Below are 16979 nucleotides of genomic sequence, written 5' to 3'. Positions count from 1 at the left end.
TTCTGGACAAGGGGAAAGAGGAGGCTTGTGTAGAAAAATGGGCTAGTAAAGAAGCATACTAATCATGTTTACATTTGATAAGCATTTATTATTGGCCAAGCAATGTAAAGAGAGCTTTGCATTATTATCTAATTAATAACGTTATGAGTCATTAAATATTCACCTTCACTCTATGAAATAGGTAGCATATATTGTCCTCATTTTATATGAAACAAAATAAAGAAGGCATACGAATAGTCTCACTGTAGTGATAATTTTGAGTTGTTTAGAATTTTAATTTGTCTATTTTTCCAATTTTTGCTGTTTGTGCTTTATATCAGTTCTTCCTAAACCTTGTGGGGAGGGCACATGAATCACCTAGGGACCTTATTAAAATGCAGACCCTGACTTAGTGGGTCTCAGGTTAGATCTGAGATTCTGCATTCAAACATGCTCCCACAGACCATACCATGAAAAACAAGACTTTAAATCACTGATTTTTCCATCAAGCTAAGTCTCATTCCTAAAGGGCCTTCATATTGATTGGAGTATTAATTTTTAGATATATTAAATGTTGATCAGATATATTTCAAAATCAAAAGACTCTTTTCACAAAGATAACAGTTCAATTTAGAGAGAAAATTTTAAGAAGGCACACCTTCCTTTCCCTCTCCCTCAGTGTGCTTTCAGTATATACTATGCACACTAGCATATACACCCTATGCCAATAAAAATGGGTATTATTTATAAAGCATTTACTACATGCCAGAGACTAAACGAAGAGCTTTAAGTGTATTATTTTATTCAGTACTATTAGCAATCTATGAAGTGCTATTATAATCCAAATTTTACATATAGAGAAGTAGAAGCATTAACAGTTTAACTGGCCAAGGTCACTCACATTGAGTAATTTCATTATCTTCTGATTCAATCCTTATCTTGCATTTCATGTTATCTCTCAGAATTTTGCCATATAACAATCTCACTGCTTATTCTGGCTCTACACTTTGCCTCCTGATATTAAGCACTTAGAATCTCGGCGCAGAGGTCAGGGTGAGAGTCATATAAGAAAGACTGGAGCAGACAGTGGAACAAAGCAGTCTGCAGGAGAAGAATCAAAATCATAGTCAAGCTGAGTTTAGAGTGTGTCATAGCCAGGGTGACAGCTAGTAAAGCTCTGGCCAGGTTCAAGGCAGCAAACAAAAGAATGAGCGACAGAAACAGAATATGACAGGATCCAGAGCAGAGAAGGGTCAAATACATGAAGCTAGTTACAACAAGAACCAAGGCATAAAGGATAGAGTACTGGTGGTCCATGTGGATTGGGTGCTGCCTCTGTAATCCAACAGCACACTTGATGATTGATAACTTAAACTGTGAAAGAATAGATGATTATAGACTTGGTACTTTGTGACAATGAATCTGGCTCTCCATCCTATCTACGTCTCCAGAGACTGAGTTAACTTTCCTGGCTTTATACAAATGCTGGGCAATATTCCCAATCAAATACTGCTCCATGAACTACTGAATTTGTTCCAGGCTTGTATTAGTTTTCTAAAACCACAATTATTTTATTTTAGTTTATTTTACTTTAGTTTAGTTTAATTTAGTTTAGTTTAGTTTAATTTAGTTTAGTTTAGTTTTTTGGCTGGTTGCACAGCTTGTGGGATCTTAATTCCCTGACCAGAGGTCAACCCTGGGCCCAAGGCAGTGAAAATGCAGAGTCCTAACCACTGGACTGCCAAGGAATTTCCAAATTTATTATTTTAAAGTTTTGTAGATCAGAACTCTGGTGAGCATCACTTCTCGGTCTTTTGGCTAAGATCAAGTGTAGAACTCTGGTGGGCTCTACAGTGGATTCCATTTTCTTACTCATTCAGGATGTTAGCAGAATTTAGTTTCATTTAGTTGTAAAAATTAGTCTCTATTTCCTTGCTTTTTGTCAGCTGAGGACCATTCCTAGCTTCTGGGATCATCTGCATTCCCTGTTTCATGGCCCCCTTCCTCTACCTTCAAAGTCAGCAACAGCAGGTAGAATCATTCTCGTGCTTAAAACTCCTCCTACCACTTCTCTCACATTTCTCTGTCTCTCTCTAGAACTAGCCTGGAAAAGGTCTCTACTTTTAAGGACTTACATGATTACATTGGACCCACATGGATGATCCATGATAATATCCCCATTCCAAGGTCTGTAATCTTATCACATCTGCAAAAAATCCCTTTTTACCATGCAATGTTATATATTCACAGGTTCCAAGGATTAGCACATGGACATCTTTGGGGATAATTATTCTGTCTAACACAAGTCTGCTATGTGGGATAGGTTTATTTTAGTCAGGTTTATTAGTTTTAAAAACTAGGTGAATCAGAAGAGAAATTTATTAAACCATAGTATCTAGTTTAGAAACTATGCCACCAGAAATAATGCCCAAACCACACCACTAAACTATTCACAGGCTTGATTCCAGCACAGGCAGGCCCCTTTCCTCAGCAATTCTGCCATAGCTGCTTCTCAAACTCAGTGTGTATTCCAAGCTCTGCCATATTCATCAATATTCACCATATTCCTCAAAAAGCCTGCTGCTTCTGTTTTATTTTATTCTGAATTGAATCATTTTGGAAGCACATTTTACTGGGGGAATCTTGGTCAAACGTCTGTCTTTTAGCTGCCAAAAAGGCAGGGAAAGTCAATCTTGGAATCTTCTTTGTTATCATTTTTGCCAAATATACAAGGAAAATATATTTAAAAAAAAGTTCTGGGCTACAAGTACGTCATACTCTATGATCCTCTTTCTCAGATGAAGCTCAAACAGAAATAATATCACCTGGCTAGTCTTCACCTCCAAGGTAAAATGAGAATGCTTACCCAAGCCTCTTAAAATTCTGAAAAAGAATTCTATCTGCACTGTGCTAATAATATTCATGGTTGCATTTTGAAAAGATTACACCATTTAAAGAATCAAAAGATCATAGAATCATAAAAGTTAAGTCCCAAATATTTGAGTGCCTATAATTCTGCAGCAGGAATAATTTTGATATTTCTGATATTTATAGAATTTCCTATCAACCCAGGGTGTTATTCCCCAATTTGCAGTACTCTGACACCTGGATTAAATGAAACTAATAATAGCTTGTGTTGCATACAATACTTTTTAGCTTACAAGTTACATTAACTACAATAATATTTTCTATCATACTTGAGGTTCATAAAGTATTATGAGCAATAGTATACTTATTGTCATCTTTATTTTACTACAGAATAATCACCTAAGGTTAAGTGCTTAGGTTGGGACCTAGATTTGAATTCCCTCTTTGTCTCATTTTCCTCATCTTAAAGTGGGATGTTAATACCTATTTCATGAAATTGTTTTCAGAACGAAAAGAAATGAAATGTACAAACTTGATGCTATTAATTTAATATAAATTCAGAACTAGAAAATTGTTTAGAGAATATTTAGGATAACACAACAGTGGTTCAGTTGGTCAACAGATGATTCAGGGTTGGAGATGGGAAAGGACTGATGTTTGTTCACACTTGGTCCACAATTTTTCCATTAGAACCAAACAAGCATTTTCAACATGAGTTGGGGTTACGAACCCTGTGAAAAAAGAAAGTTTCCCTGGAAAATATAATTTTCTCACTGAGAACTGAAACAGTGGCCCTAGCCATGAACTCTCTAGAATTATGATATGTAGTATAAACTGTAACTTAAAGGTATTTCCATAAATAGCAAACCATGAAATCATGTCACAAGAACAGAACAACTGATTTGGTCAAAGTACTCACTATACATAATTTATTCAACAGTAATGTTTGAATTCACTGAGAAACATTATACATGAATTTGAAGCTCATACCCTGTCACTAACAAATTCAAAATAGTCTCTAAAACGCTGAGCACAGAGTTAGCAACTTGGGCTTGAATTTCCTTCCCTCCCAATTGCTAGCTGTGGGCCCATGCAGTCATTTCAAAATAAGCAATTCCTTAATGAGTGACTACTTATTGTGTTAAATGCTACAGGTTGGGGCTGTGACTCACAAGGCAGACACCATTCCAGTCTTCACTGTGTTTATAATCTTAAGAATGCCAGTTGTTGAAAGGCAGCCATTCAACAACTAATTAAACAATTATTCAATTACAGTTTGAATTAAAGCTACTATAACTAAATAAAATGTTCTCTGAAACAAATCTATTCTTAACCACAAAATCTGGAAAATATGATTTACCCCAAAGATAATTATGTCCTATGCCACTTGTAAAAAGAATAAAGTAGAAACTATACTAAGTTTAAAGGTGGTTTAAAGATGCCAGGTAACAGTAAAAGAGTTACTTTCTAACATTTTGCTAGTGAGCCCTTTCTTTAAATATCACTTTTAATTTGAATGTAGGTTCCTTCAATTTCTTACAACTGACCAGCATTTATTCCATGTTACATTATATAAGATTTATAACAATAGCTTTATTGACAACACGCAATAATAATTGTTGTCTGGGTATCAGACAACATTGTTGTCTGGGTGATTTTAGGTAAATCTCTCAATAAGAATGTCTCTTTCCTTCAAATTAAGTTGCTATTGTAAAATTTAATCATTCTTGTCATCACTTGTACTGATTCAACACATTAAAACTATAACTCTCTGGCACTGACACCAAGAATCATATGCTTCTCTTTAACACCACAGTGCTTCTTTTTGAAGCTGTTACAATATTACTGGAAATGATTTAGCTTGTCTATGTGATACATTTTCATTAAAAATATCTCATTTGGAATAAATCATGGTGACTCAACTGATGTCTGCAAAAGACAATAACATACACAGCCAATTAGTATTAATATTATTTTTAATACAGTGTGTTTCACTTTGCAGACAAAATGATTCTGTGTATATTAAAGAAAAGGTTCATTATTATTATTTAGTGTCACAAATATTTTTCATACTTCAAGGTGTTAAACACCTTCATTTTAAAGGAACAAAACAATTGACTTTTGTGATTTTCTTGAACAGTCAAAATAAAATGCTTCTGACTTCAGAAAGAAATGCTCCTACCACTTATATTTGACAGCATAGCCATATTTGAAAACTAATTTGATTCAGCAAGTTACAAGAGAGCAGGTTTTAGCTTTAAAAGGGCATGTGAGGAAAGTATTCTTTCTATTGTGATGTCACACAAAACTAGTACACATACTTATTGAATCACTGCAACAGATACTGCAGAGAAACAGTTAAAAGAGCTTTCTGTCGTAGTAATTATTAATGATGAAATCTTTATCTGCTTAGCAATGGGAGTATGTCCAATTTGTTTCTGTGGCTCTCAAGTTCTGCATAAATATGATAAAATATTCTTGTTTCCATCGTGATTTTTCTGAGGCTCTCTTTCCTGGGCGATTCTCCAGATTGGCAAGCTCCAGCAGATTTAAAAATATACTTTCCATATATCACCCACACTTGTCCTGCTTGGGGATGGATTGACATCTAATCTCAGAGGGTTGTAACTAAGCTGCTTTTCTCGGCAGAAAAGTTCATTTTGCTTCAGCTGTTGCAGATATCTCCCTTACCTCCCACTAATTCAGTGTTTTTCAATTGTTCCAGCCTGCTTCCAGCTACTCAGGAACATTGTTAAAGGATCACAGTGAAGAATGCCAAGTAAGGGCATCTTTTCCAGAGGGCATGACCAAAGTCATTCTTCTCTCTTGACACATTACATCACTTGCCCACGTGGAAAAGGGTGATAATGTATTTTATTTGTCATTCCAGTTCAGACAGGGAACAGTTGGTAGACTGACTTAAGGTTTGCTTTTAAATTTTAGATATTTAACTTATTATTAAATTCTTTTAAATTAGCTTGTTAAATAATTTTAAAATACTCAAAAGACTATCTCTTCACTCCACGTACTTTGGTTTTTTTCTAAGAGCAAAGGTTTCTGAGCATAGAGCAGGAAGACGAGGATATCAAAATGGAAACTAAAAATTGTAATCTCAAATCCAACAGTATCTGTTACATATAAAAAACAACCTAATGTCTTTCATTTGTGCCTAGTTTTGACTATTAATACTCCACTAATGAGGTCTAGGTCATAGAATCATAGAATGTTAGAATAGACCTAGAGGGAATCTTCAAGTTGATGTAGGTCAAAACGTGAACCTCCTTACTTTAAAGGGGAGGAAAATAATTCTAATAAAGTTAAGGGACTTGGCTAAAGCCAAATGGCTACTCACAAAGCAGAAATTAAAACCTAGGCCCGCTGACTTCTGTGCCATTGCACTTTCTTCTAAAAATGATTATCATAGCTTATGCAATCCCTCATTCACTGTAAAATCAACCCCACAAATATGCCCTTTGACAGTGAATCAGGATCAGCATCTTACATTCAAATTGCAAACTGCATTACTCAAAAACCAATTAAGAATTGTGCTGAAGCCATGATTTTCCACTTGATTGCTAAATTACATGTAATAACTGTCCACTGTTTTATCTTCACAGATGAAACAAGAACAGTGAAACAGTATTCATAAGTTCATAAGTTTCTGGAAAATGTCTATGAAAAAGGTTTAAATGTGTATTCAACTGCTTTAAATAGTAGTTAGGTGTTCAGAGTATATTTGTTCTACAGAAAAGTACAGTGGTTGAGAAGATAATTTTGTGAGCCAGAATAACTAGAGTCAGATTCCATAGTTTTCACATAATGAAGATAGGAGGTAATAAAAGTACTGACCTCATGGGACTGTTTAGGGATTAAATATGTTAATATGCTTGTGCTGTTCATATAGTTGTTGTCACTGCCATCATTATTACTATTTTCTTCAAAGATTTGTAGTGATAAGCTATTTAAAAAATCATGGCTCTATCTCATTCGTAATCATCTGTTCTCCATAAAGGATACATTCTTTTTAATAAAACATTTACTGAAAAATTGCATCTGAGGCATTTTCTGAGTTGAATTTAGAGCCATAAGCAATAAGATTTCAACATTAAAAATGTATTGTATATAAATGACTTTATACTGAGTTCCAACTAAAAATAATTGCTGATCAAGGTGTTAAAAATATAAAGTAAAATGTTACCTCATATATATCCTATATTCCTCAGTTGACTTCATATGCTCTTCCTCAGTTCACCTGTATGAAGAAAAAGTATGTTGCACAAGAGGATCTCTATGAAACTTCCAGCCTAAAGCTTTATGATTATATTATTTGATTATATCATTTTCAAAGGGAGCTGTGGCACTCTCAATACTAAGTAACTAAGTACCCCAACATTTGCTAAGAAGTATGTTTTTTTGCTTCAAATAATAGATTGATCAGCTTTTGGATTATCTATGGCATTTTTATAACTTTTAAAATTTCTTGGAAACCTAAGTATTTAAAAAGAACATTACAGTAATTTGGCATAGAATAGCTTTGTTGAGAGCAAAAGGCAGGGAACCTACATAAAAATTAAGTAAATTTAGAATCCTAAAAATTATTTTAGAATAGACTATGAACTATTATAGGTGTATAATTAATAGAAAACAAAGTTTACTATCAGATAAGTTCAAAGAGTCAAGATTTTTGTTTAAGGGCATGCACAGAGCTTCAACCTTCACAAGGATTGGCTGGAGTATTGGTTGGGAGAGAAAGGCTGGATGGAGATGCTATTTGTATGTAGATAGTTTCCTACAATGTATAAAGGAGAGCCAACTGTGACACAGATCACTTAATAAAAGCAGGATGCATACTTGTAGCAGATGTTGTTGGTGGCTACTCCAAATCCCTTGGAATTACTTTTACTACTTCCTGGGGAGTGCTTCTACCAATGCCTCACATTGACCGATATTTTCTGGAGGATTTCACTTATGCTATGGAATCCACCTCTCACTGTATTATTGTTCTCCAGAGAAACAGAATCAATAGGATATATTTATCTATCTGTCTATCCAGCTATCTATATACATATATAGAGAGAGAAAGTTTTTATGAGGAATTGGTTTGCCCAATTATAGAGGCTGAAGTCCCAAGATTTGTAGTTCACAAGCTGAAGACCCAGGGGTGCTGATGACAGTTCCAGTCTGAGTCTGAAGGCCTGGGAACCAGGAAAGCTGAGAGTGTAGTTCTAGGCCAAGGACTGAGAGGCTTGAGATCCAGGAAGAGTTTATGTTTTATTTCAAGGCTGAAGGTAGCATAAAACTGAATGTCTCTGCTGGAAGGCAGTCATATAGGAGGAGTTCCTTCTTCCTTGTGAGAGGATGAGCCTTTTTGTTCTATTCAGGCCAACTGATTGGATAAGGCCCACCCACACTGGGGAGGACAGTCTGCTTTACTCTACTGCTTCAAATATTGATCTTATCCATAAACACCCTCACAGACACCCTAAATAATGTTTGACCAAATGGACACCCTGTGGCTCAGTCAAATTGACATAAAGTCAACCATCATACTCACTTTCCAAAAAGTAATTAGGAGTTAACTGGAGCATCCTCTCCCTTCATCCACCTTGGATAGTCAATGACAAACTGTGGTGTCAAAGGTGTACAAAGGCCTTGCTTCCTGACCCCAAGTCATAACAGGCCATCTTGCCATTTATTATCCAAAGCTCCCAGAGGATTTAGAGAGAACCTAGACTTTATCTGAAACTACATCTTATGCAGCTCCTTCTCCTTCTCTATCCTGCTTCCCTCATTCCCGTACTGGTTTTTCCTGAGAACACCCCCTTAATCAATCATGAGCATGAAATTTCCCGTTGCAGCTCTGCTTCTAGAGAAACAGACATAAATAATAGCTTCACAGCCTTTGGGGAAACCTTGGGGAAAACCGAGAAAATAGATAAAATATTTACACTTTCTTCAAACTCTTCTCACCCAATCTTCACCTCCCAATTTTTGTATTATAAACCTTAACTATATATAGGTATTACATATAAACAAGTTAATGTATATGTAAGTATATAATGATTACTTATACAACTTAATATCTAGTATTTATGTACTAATTTGTAGTTATACTTTTCTTCTATGCATTATTTATAGATTTCCTAAAAGTCAAAAACCATTAAACAGCATTTAAAATTTAAGACCATGTGAATAAGTATCCAATGCAGAATTGAGTTGTGGGACTGAATCTATAGGGAAAGAAATATAAACTGACATTCTTCAAAGCTTACCACTCAAAGAATAATCTTCTAAGTCTAAAGTCAACATATTTTCTTTATGAACTCCTATCTTCTGCTATGTCATGGTTAACTCATACTGCCTCTTATAGCTGATGTCATCTTTGTTTCCTTTTTTCATTTTGCTGAAGGAACATTTTTTTATTTTCAAATAATATCCTTAGTTGGTTAACATTACACGACCATCCCCTTCAATAAAGAAAAAGAGGAATATTTTTAGGCCAGCATTACCCTGATATCAAGACTAGACAAACACACCACAAGAAATGAAAACTATAGGCTAGTACCCCTGGTGAACATAGATACAAAAATTCTCAGCAAAGTACTAGCAAACTGCATTTGACAGCATATTAAAAGGATCAGACACCATAACCAAGTGAGATTTATCCCTAGGATGCAAGGATGTTAAAACATATTAAAATCAATTAATATGATACACTACATTAGTGGAGTAAAGGATAAAAGTCACATGATAATCTCAAAAGATACAGAAAAAGCATTTAACAATACTCAATACCCTTTCATGATAAGAAAAACTCTCAACTATAATTAGAAGAAAATTATCTCAACATAATAAACGTTATGAAAACTCCATAGCTAATACCATATACAATGGTAAAAAAACTAAAAGTTTTTCCTCAAAGATCAGGATCAAGACAAGGATGTCCCATTCTCGCCAAGTTTATTCAACATAGTTCTAGAAGTCTAGCCAGAAAAATTAGGTAAGAAAAAGAGATAAAAAGACATACAAATCAGAAGGGAAGAAGAAATTTCCTTGTTTTCACATGACATGGACTTATATAAAGAAAACCCTAAAGACTCCATAAAATATTATTAGACATAATAAGCAATTTCAGTATAAAGTTATGGAATACAAAATTAACATATAAATATCAGTTGCATTTCTATACACTAAAAATGAACTATCTGTAAAGGAAATTAGGGAAATAATCCTGTAATAGAACAAAAAATAATAAAATACTTACGAATAAATGCAACTAAGGAAGTGAAAGATTTGTAAATCAAAAACTAAAGAACACTGATAAAAGAAATTAAAGAAGATACAAACAAATGGAAAGACATTCTGTGTTCATGGATTGGAAGACAATATTGTTAAAATGTCTGTGCTACCCAAAGGGATTTACAGATTCAGCACAATCACTATCAAAATCCCAATGGCAGTTTTTACAGGAAAAAAAAAATAATATTAAAATACATATAGAACCACAAAAGACCCAGAATAGCTAAAACAATCCTGAAAAAGAAGAAAAAAGCTGGAGGCATCATACGTCCTTATTTCAAAATATATTACAAAGCTACAGTAATTAAAACAATGTGGTACTGGCATAAAGACAGACATATAGACCAATGTGAAAGCATAGAAAGCCTAGAAATAAATCCACACATGTAAGATCAACTGTTCTTCAAAAAGGGTATCAAGAACACACCTTGGGAAAGGATACTCTTTCCAACAAATGGTGCTGGGAAAACAGGATATCCACTTACAAAAGAATGAAATTAGGCCCTATCTTACACCTTACACAAAAATAAAGACAAAACGGTTTTAAAAATAAAAACACATGCACAAAAATGACAAAAGCAAACAAAATCCTAATTTTAAAGTGGGCTAATGACTTGAATAGAGATTTCTCCAAAAGAAGACATACAAATGGCCAACAGGTATATGAAAACATATCCAAAGTCACCAATCATCAGGGAGATATAAAGTCAAATGAAAGATTTTCACCTTACACCTGTCAGAATGGCTATTACTTAAAACAAAACAAAAATGAACAAACAAAAAAACACACGTTGAGTAGGATGTGGAGGAATTATAAACTGTGTACTTTTGCTGGGAATGCAAAATGTTGTAGCTGCTATGGAAAACAATATGGTGATTCCTAAAGAATTAAAAATAGAACTACCGTATCACTCAGCAACCCCATTTCTGAGTATTAATTGAAAAAACTGTTTAGACATTTTCACAAAATGGGGTAGTAATTGTGGCTCTTAGCTAATTATTTATTTATTTATTTTGGTTTGGTTTGGTTTTTGGTTTTAACATCTTTATTGGAGTATAATTGCTTTACAATGGTGTGTTAGTTTCTGCTGTATAACAAAGTGAGTCAGCTATACATATACTTATATCCCCATATCTCCTCCCTCTTGCATCTCTATCCCACCCCTCTAGGTGGTCACAAAGCACCGAGCTGATCTCCCAGTGCTATGTGGCTTCTTCCCACTATTTATTTTATATTTGGTAGTGTATATATATCCATGCCACTCTCTCACTTCATCCCAGCTTACCCTTCCCCCTCCCCTTGTCCTCAAGTCTATTCTCTATGTCTGGGTCTTTATTCCTGTCCTGTCCTTAGGTTCTTCAGAACAATTTTTTTTTTTTAGATTCCATATATATGTGTTAACATATGGTATTTGTTTTTCTCTTTCTGACTTACTTTGTATGATAGTCTCCAGGTCCGTCCACCTCACTACAAAAAATTCAATTTCATTTCTTTTTATGGCTGGGTAATATTCCATTTTATATATGTGCCACATCTTCTTTATCCATTCATCTGTTGATGGACACTTAGGTGGCTTCCATGTCCTGGCTATTGTAAATAGAGCTGCAATGAACATTGTGGTACATGATCCTTTTTGAATTATGGTTTTCTCAGTGTATATGCCCAGTAGAGGGATTTCTGGGTAGTATGGTGGTTCTATATTTAGTTTTTTAAGGAACCTCCATACTGTTCTCCATAGTGGCTGTATAAATTTACATTCCCAGTTCAAGAGGGTTCCCTTTTCTCCACACCCTCTCCAGTATTTATTGCTTGTAGATTTTTTGATGATGGCCAATCTGACTGGTGTGAGGTGATACCACACTGTAGTTTTGATTTGCATTTCTCTAATGATTAGTGATGTTAAGCATCCTTTCATGTGTTTGTTGGTATTCTGTGTATCTTCATTGGAGAAATGTGTATTTAGGTCTTCTGCCCATTTTTGGAAATGGTTGTTTGTTTTTTTGATACTGAGCTGCATGAGCTGCTTGTATATTTTGGAGATTAATCCTTTGTCAGTTTCTTCATTTGCAAATATTTTCTCCCATTCTGAGGGTCATCTTTTTGACTTTTTTTTTTTTAACATCTTTATTGGAGTATAATTGCTTTACAATGGTGTGTTAGTTTATGCTTTATAACAAAGTGAATCAGTTATACATATACATATGTTCCCATATCTCTTCCCTCTTGTGTCTCCCTCTCTCCCACCCTCCCTATCCCACCCCTCTAGGTGGTCACAAAGCACCAAGCTGATCTCCCTGTGCTATGTGGCTGCTTCCACATATATATGGAATCTAAGAAAAAAGGTCATGAAGAACCTAGAGGCAATATAGGAATAAAGACACAGACCTACTAGAGAATGGACTTGAGGATATGGGGAGGGGGAAGGGTAAGCTCGACTTCTTTATGGTTTCCTTTGCTGGGCAAAAGCTTTTAAGTTTCATTAGGTCCCATTTGTTTATGTTATTTTTATTTCCATTACTCTAGGAGGTGGGTCACATATGACCTTGTTGTGATTCATGTCATAGAGTGTTCTGTCTATGTTTTCCTCAAAGAGTTTTATAGTGTCTGGCCTTACATTTAGGTCTTTAATCCATTTTGAGCTTATTTTTGTGTATGGTGTAAGGGAGTGTTCTAATTTCATTTGTTTACATGTCGCTATCCATTTTCCCCAGCACTACTTATTGAAGAAGCTGACTTTTCTCAATTGTATATTCTTGCCTCCTTTATCAAAGATAAGGTGACCATAGGTGCATGGCTTTATCTTTGGGCTTTCTATCCTGTTCTATTGATCTATATTTCTGTTTTTGTGCCAGTACCAAAATTTCTTGATTACTGTAGCTTTGTAGTATAGTCTGAAGTCAGGGAGCCTGATTCCTCCAGCTCCATTTTTCATTCTCCCAATTGCTTTGGCTATTCGGAGTCTTTTGTGTTTCCACATAAATTATGAAATGTTTTGTTCTAGTTCTGTGAAAAATGCCAGTGGTAGTTTGATAGGGATTGCATTGAATCTGTAGATTACTTTAGGTAGTAGATTCATTTCACAATGCTGATTCTTCCAATCCAAGAACATGGTATATTTCTCCATCTGTTTGTATCATTTTTAATTTCTTTCATCAGTGTCTTATTGTATTCTTCATACAGGTCTTTTGTCTCCTTTGGTAGGTTTATTCCTAGGTATTTTATTGTTTTTGTTGCAATAGTTAATGGGAGTGTTCCCTTAATTTCTCTTTCAGATTTTTCATCTTTAGTGTATAGGAATGCAAGAGATTTCTGTGCATAAATTTTGTAATCTGCTACTTTACCAAATTCAATGATTAGCTCTAGTAGTTTTCTGGTAGCATCTTTAGGATTCTCTATGTATAGTAGCATGTCATCTGCAAACAGTGACAGTTTTACTTCTTTTCTGATTTGGATTCCTTATATTAGTTTTTATTCTTGGATTGCTGTGACTAAAACTTCTAAAACTATGTTGATTAACAGTAGTGAGAGTGGGCAACCTTGTCTTCTTCCTGATTTTACTGGAAACAGTTTCAGTATTTCAACATTGAGAACGATGTTGGCTGTGAGTTTGTCATATATGGCCTTTATTATGTTGAGGTAAGTTCTCTCTATGCCTACTTTCTGGAGGGTTTTTACCATAAATTGGTGTCAAATTTTGTTGAAATCTCTTTCTGCATCTATTGAGATGATCAAATGGTTTTTATCCTTCAATTTGTTAATATGGTGTATCACATTGATTGATTTGTGTATACTGAAGAATCCTTGAATTCCTGGAATATACCCCACTTGATCATGGTGTATGATCCTTTTAATGTGCTATTGTATTCTGTTTGCTAGTATTCTGTTGAGGATTTTTTTATCTATATCCATCAGTGAAATTGGCTTGTAGTTTTCTTTTCTTGTGACATCTTTGTCTGGTTTTGTAGAATGAGTTTGGGAGTGTTCCTCCCTCTGCTATATTTTGGAAGATTTTGAGAAGTATAGATGTTAGCTATTCTCTAAACGTTTGATAGAATTCGCCTGTGAAGCCATCTGGTCCTGGGCATTTGTTTGTTGGAAGAATTTAATCACAGTTTCAACTTCAGTGCTTGTGATTGTACTGTTTATATTTCCTATTTCTTCCTGGTTCAGTTTTGGAAGGTTGTGCTTTATTAAGAATTTGTCCATTTCTTCCAGGTTGTCCATTTTATTGGCATATAGTTGCTTGTAGTAATCTCTCATGATCCTTTGTATTTCTTCAGTGTCACTTGTTACTTCTCTTTTTGTATTTCTAATTCCATTGATTTGAGTCTTTTCCCTTTTTTTCTTGATGAGTCTGGCTAATAGTTTATCAATTTTGTTTACTTCTCAAAGAACCAGTTTTTAGTTTTATTGATCTTTGCTATCATTTCTTTCATTTCTTTTTCATTTATTTCTGATCTGATCTTTATGATTTCTTTCTCTTGCTTAATTTGGCATTTTTTGTTCTTGTTTCTCTAATTGCTTTAGGTGTAAGGTTAGGTTGTTTGTTTGAGATGTTTCTTGTTTCTTGTGGTAGGATTTTATTGCTATAAACTTCCCTCTTAGAACTGCATCCCATAGGTTTTGGGTCATCGTGTTTTCACTGTCATTTGTTTCTAGGTATTTTTTGATTTCCTCTCTGATTTTTTCAGTGACCTCTTGGTTATTTAGTAGCATATTGTTTAGCCTCCATGTGTTTGTATTTTCTACAGATTTTTTGTTGTAGTTGATATCTAGTCTCATAGTGTTGTCAGAAAAGATACTTGATACAATTTCAATTTTCTTAAATTTACCAAGGCTTGATTTGTGACCCAAGATATAATCTATCCTGGAGAATGTTCCATGAGCACTTGAGAAGAAAGTGTATTCTGTTATTTTTGGATGGAATGTCCTATAAATATCAATTAAATCTATCTTGTTTAATGTGTCATTTAAAGCTTGTGTTTCCTTAATTATTTTCATTTTGGATGATCTGTCCTTTGGTGAAAGTGGGGAGTTAAAGTCCCCTACTATTACTGTGTTAGTGTCCATTTCCCCTTTTATGGCTGTTATTATTTGCCTTATGTATTGAGGTGCTCCTATGTTGTGTGCATAAATATTTACAATTGTTATATCTTCTTCTTGGATTGATCCCTTGATCATTATGTCATGTCCTTCTTTGTCTCTTGTAATATTCTTTATTTTAAAGTCTATTTTATCTGATATGAGAATTGCCACTACAGCTTTCTTTTGATTTCCATTTGCATGGAATACCTTTTTCTATCCCTTCACTTTCAGTCTGTATGTGTCCCTAGGTCTGAAGTGAGTCTCCTGTAGACAGTATATATACAGGTCTTATTTTTGTATCCATTCAGCCAGTCTATGTCTTTTGGCTGAAGCATTTAATCCATTTACATTTAAGGTAATTATTGATATGTATGTTCCTATTACCATTTTCTTAATTGTTGTGGTTTTACTATTGTAGGTCTTTTCCTTCTCTTGTGTTTCCTGCCTAGAGAATTCCCTTTAGCATTTGTTGTAAAGCTGGTTTGGTGGTGCTGAATTCTCTTAGCTTTTGCTTGTCTGTAAAGGTTTTAATTTTTCCATCAAATCTGAATGAGATCCTTGCTGGGTAGAGTAATATTGGTTGTAGGTGTTTCCCTTTCATCACCTTAAATATGTCCTGACTCTCCCTTCTGGCTTGCAGAATTTCTGCTGAAAGATCAGCTGTTAACCTTATGGGGATTCCCTTGTATGTTAATTGTTACTTTTCCCTTGCTGCTTTTAATATTTTTTCTTTGTATTTAATTTTTCATAGTTTGATTTTAAGTGTCTTGTTGTGTTTCTCCTTGGATTTATCCTGTATAGGACTCTCTGTGCTTCCTGGACCTGATTATTTCCTTTCCCATATTAGAGAAGCTTTCAACTATAATCTCTTTAAATATTTTCACAGTCCCTTTTTTTTTCTCTTCTTCTTCTGGGACCCCTATAATTCGAATGTTGGTGCATTTAATGTTGGCACAGAGATCTCTGAGACTGTCCTCAATTCTTTTCATTCTTTTTTCTTTATTCTGCTCTGAGGTAGTTATTTCTACTATGTTATCTTCCAGGTCACTTATCTGTTCTTCTTCCTCAGTTATTCTGCTATTGATTCCTTCTAGAGGATTTTTAATTCATTTATTGTGTTGTTCATCATTGTTTGTTTGCTCTTTAGTTCATCTAGGTCCTTATTAAATGTTTCTTGTATTTTCTTCACTCTATTTCCAAGATTTTGGATCATCTTTACTATCATTACTATGAATTCTTTTTCAGGTAGACTGTCTATTTCCTCTTCATTTGTTAGGTTGCTGGGTTTTTACCTTGCTCCTTCATCTGCTGTGTATTTCTCTGTCTTCTCATTTGCTTCACTTACTGTGTTTGTGGTCTCCTTTTCGCAGGCTGCATGTTTGTAGTTTCCTTTGTATTTGGTGTCTGCTCCCAGTGGGTAATGTTGGTTCAGTGGTTTGTTTAGGCTTCCTGGTGAAGGGGACTGATGCTTGTGTTCCAGTGGATGAGGCTGGATCTTGTCTTTCTGCTGGGCAGGATAGCATCCAGTGGTGTGTTTTGGGGTTTCTGTGAACTTATTATGATTTTAGGCAGCCTCTGTGCTAATGGGTGGGGTTGTGTTCCTGTCTTGCTAGTTGTTTGGCTTAGGGTGTCCAGCACTGTAGCTTGCTGGTTGTTTAGTGGAGCTGGGTCTTAGCATTGAGATGGAGATCTCTGGGAGATCTTTTGCTGTTTGATATTACATGCAGCTGGGAGGTCTCTGATGGAC

The 16979-nt window shown here is 34.8% G+C and overlaps 1 protein-coding gene across 12 annotated transcripts in view; it reads right to left on the bottom strand.

The window, feature by feature from the left end:
- LOC307186854 (uncharacterized protein) overlaps positions 1-16979 on the bottom strand; it is a 332494-nt gene that overhangs the window by 130845 nt on the left and 184670 nt on the right. For 2 of the 12 annotated variants that reach the window (XR_013828485.1, XR_013828486.1), the window contains exon 3: positions 7046-7099. The exons of the other annotated variants lie outside the window; for them this stretch is intronic. The gene's annotated coding sequence lies outside the window, so the exon portion shown is untranslated. The remainder of the gene's footprint in view (positions 1-7045; positions 7100-16979) is intronic. 12 annotated transcript variants of the gene reach the window in all.

The sequence above is a fragment of the Stenella coeruleoalba genome (assembly GCF_951394435.1).
Source record: "Stenella coeruleoalba genome assembly, chromosome: 5".
Classification (NCBI taxonomy): Eukaryota; Metazoa; Chordata; class Mammalia; order Artiodactyla; family Delphinidae; genus Stenella; species Stenella coeruleoalba.
Note: the sequence above shows the minus strand (reverse complement) of the source record. Positions and strands in the feature narration are given on the sequence as shown.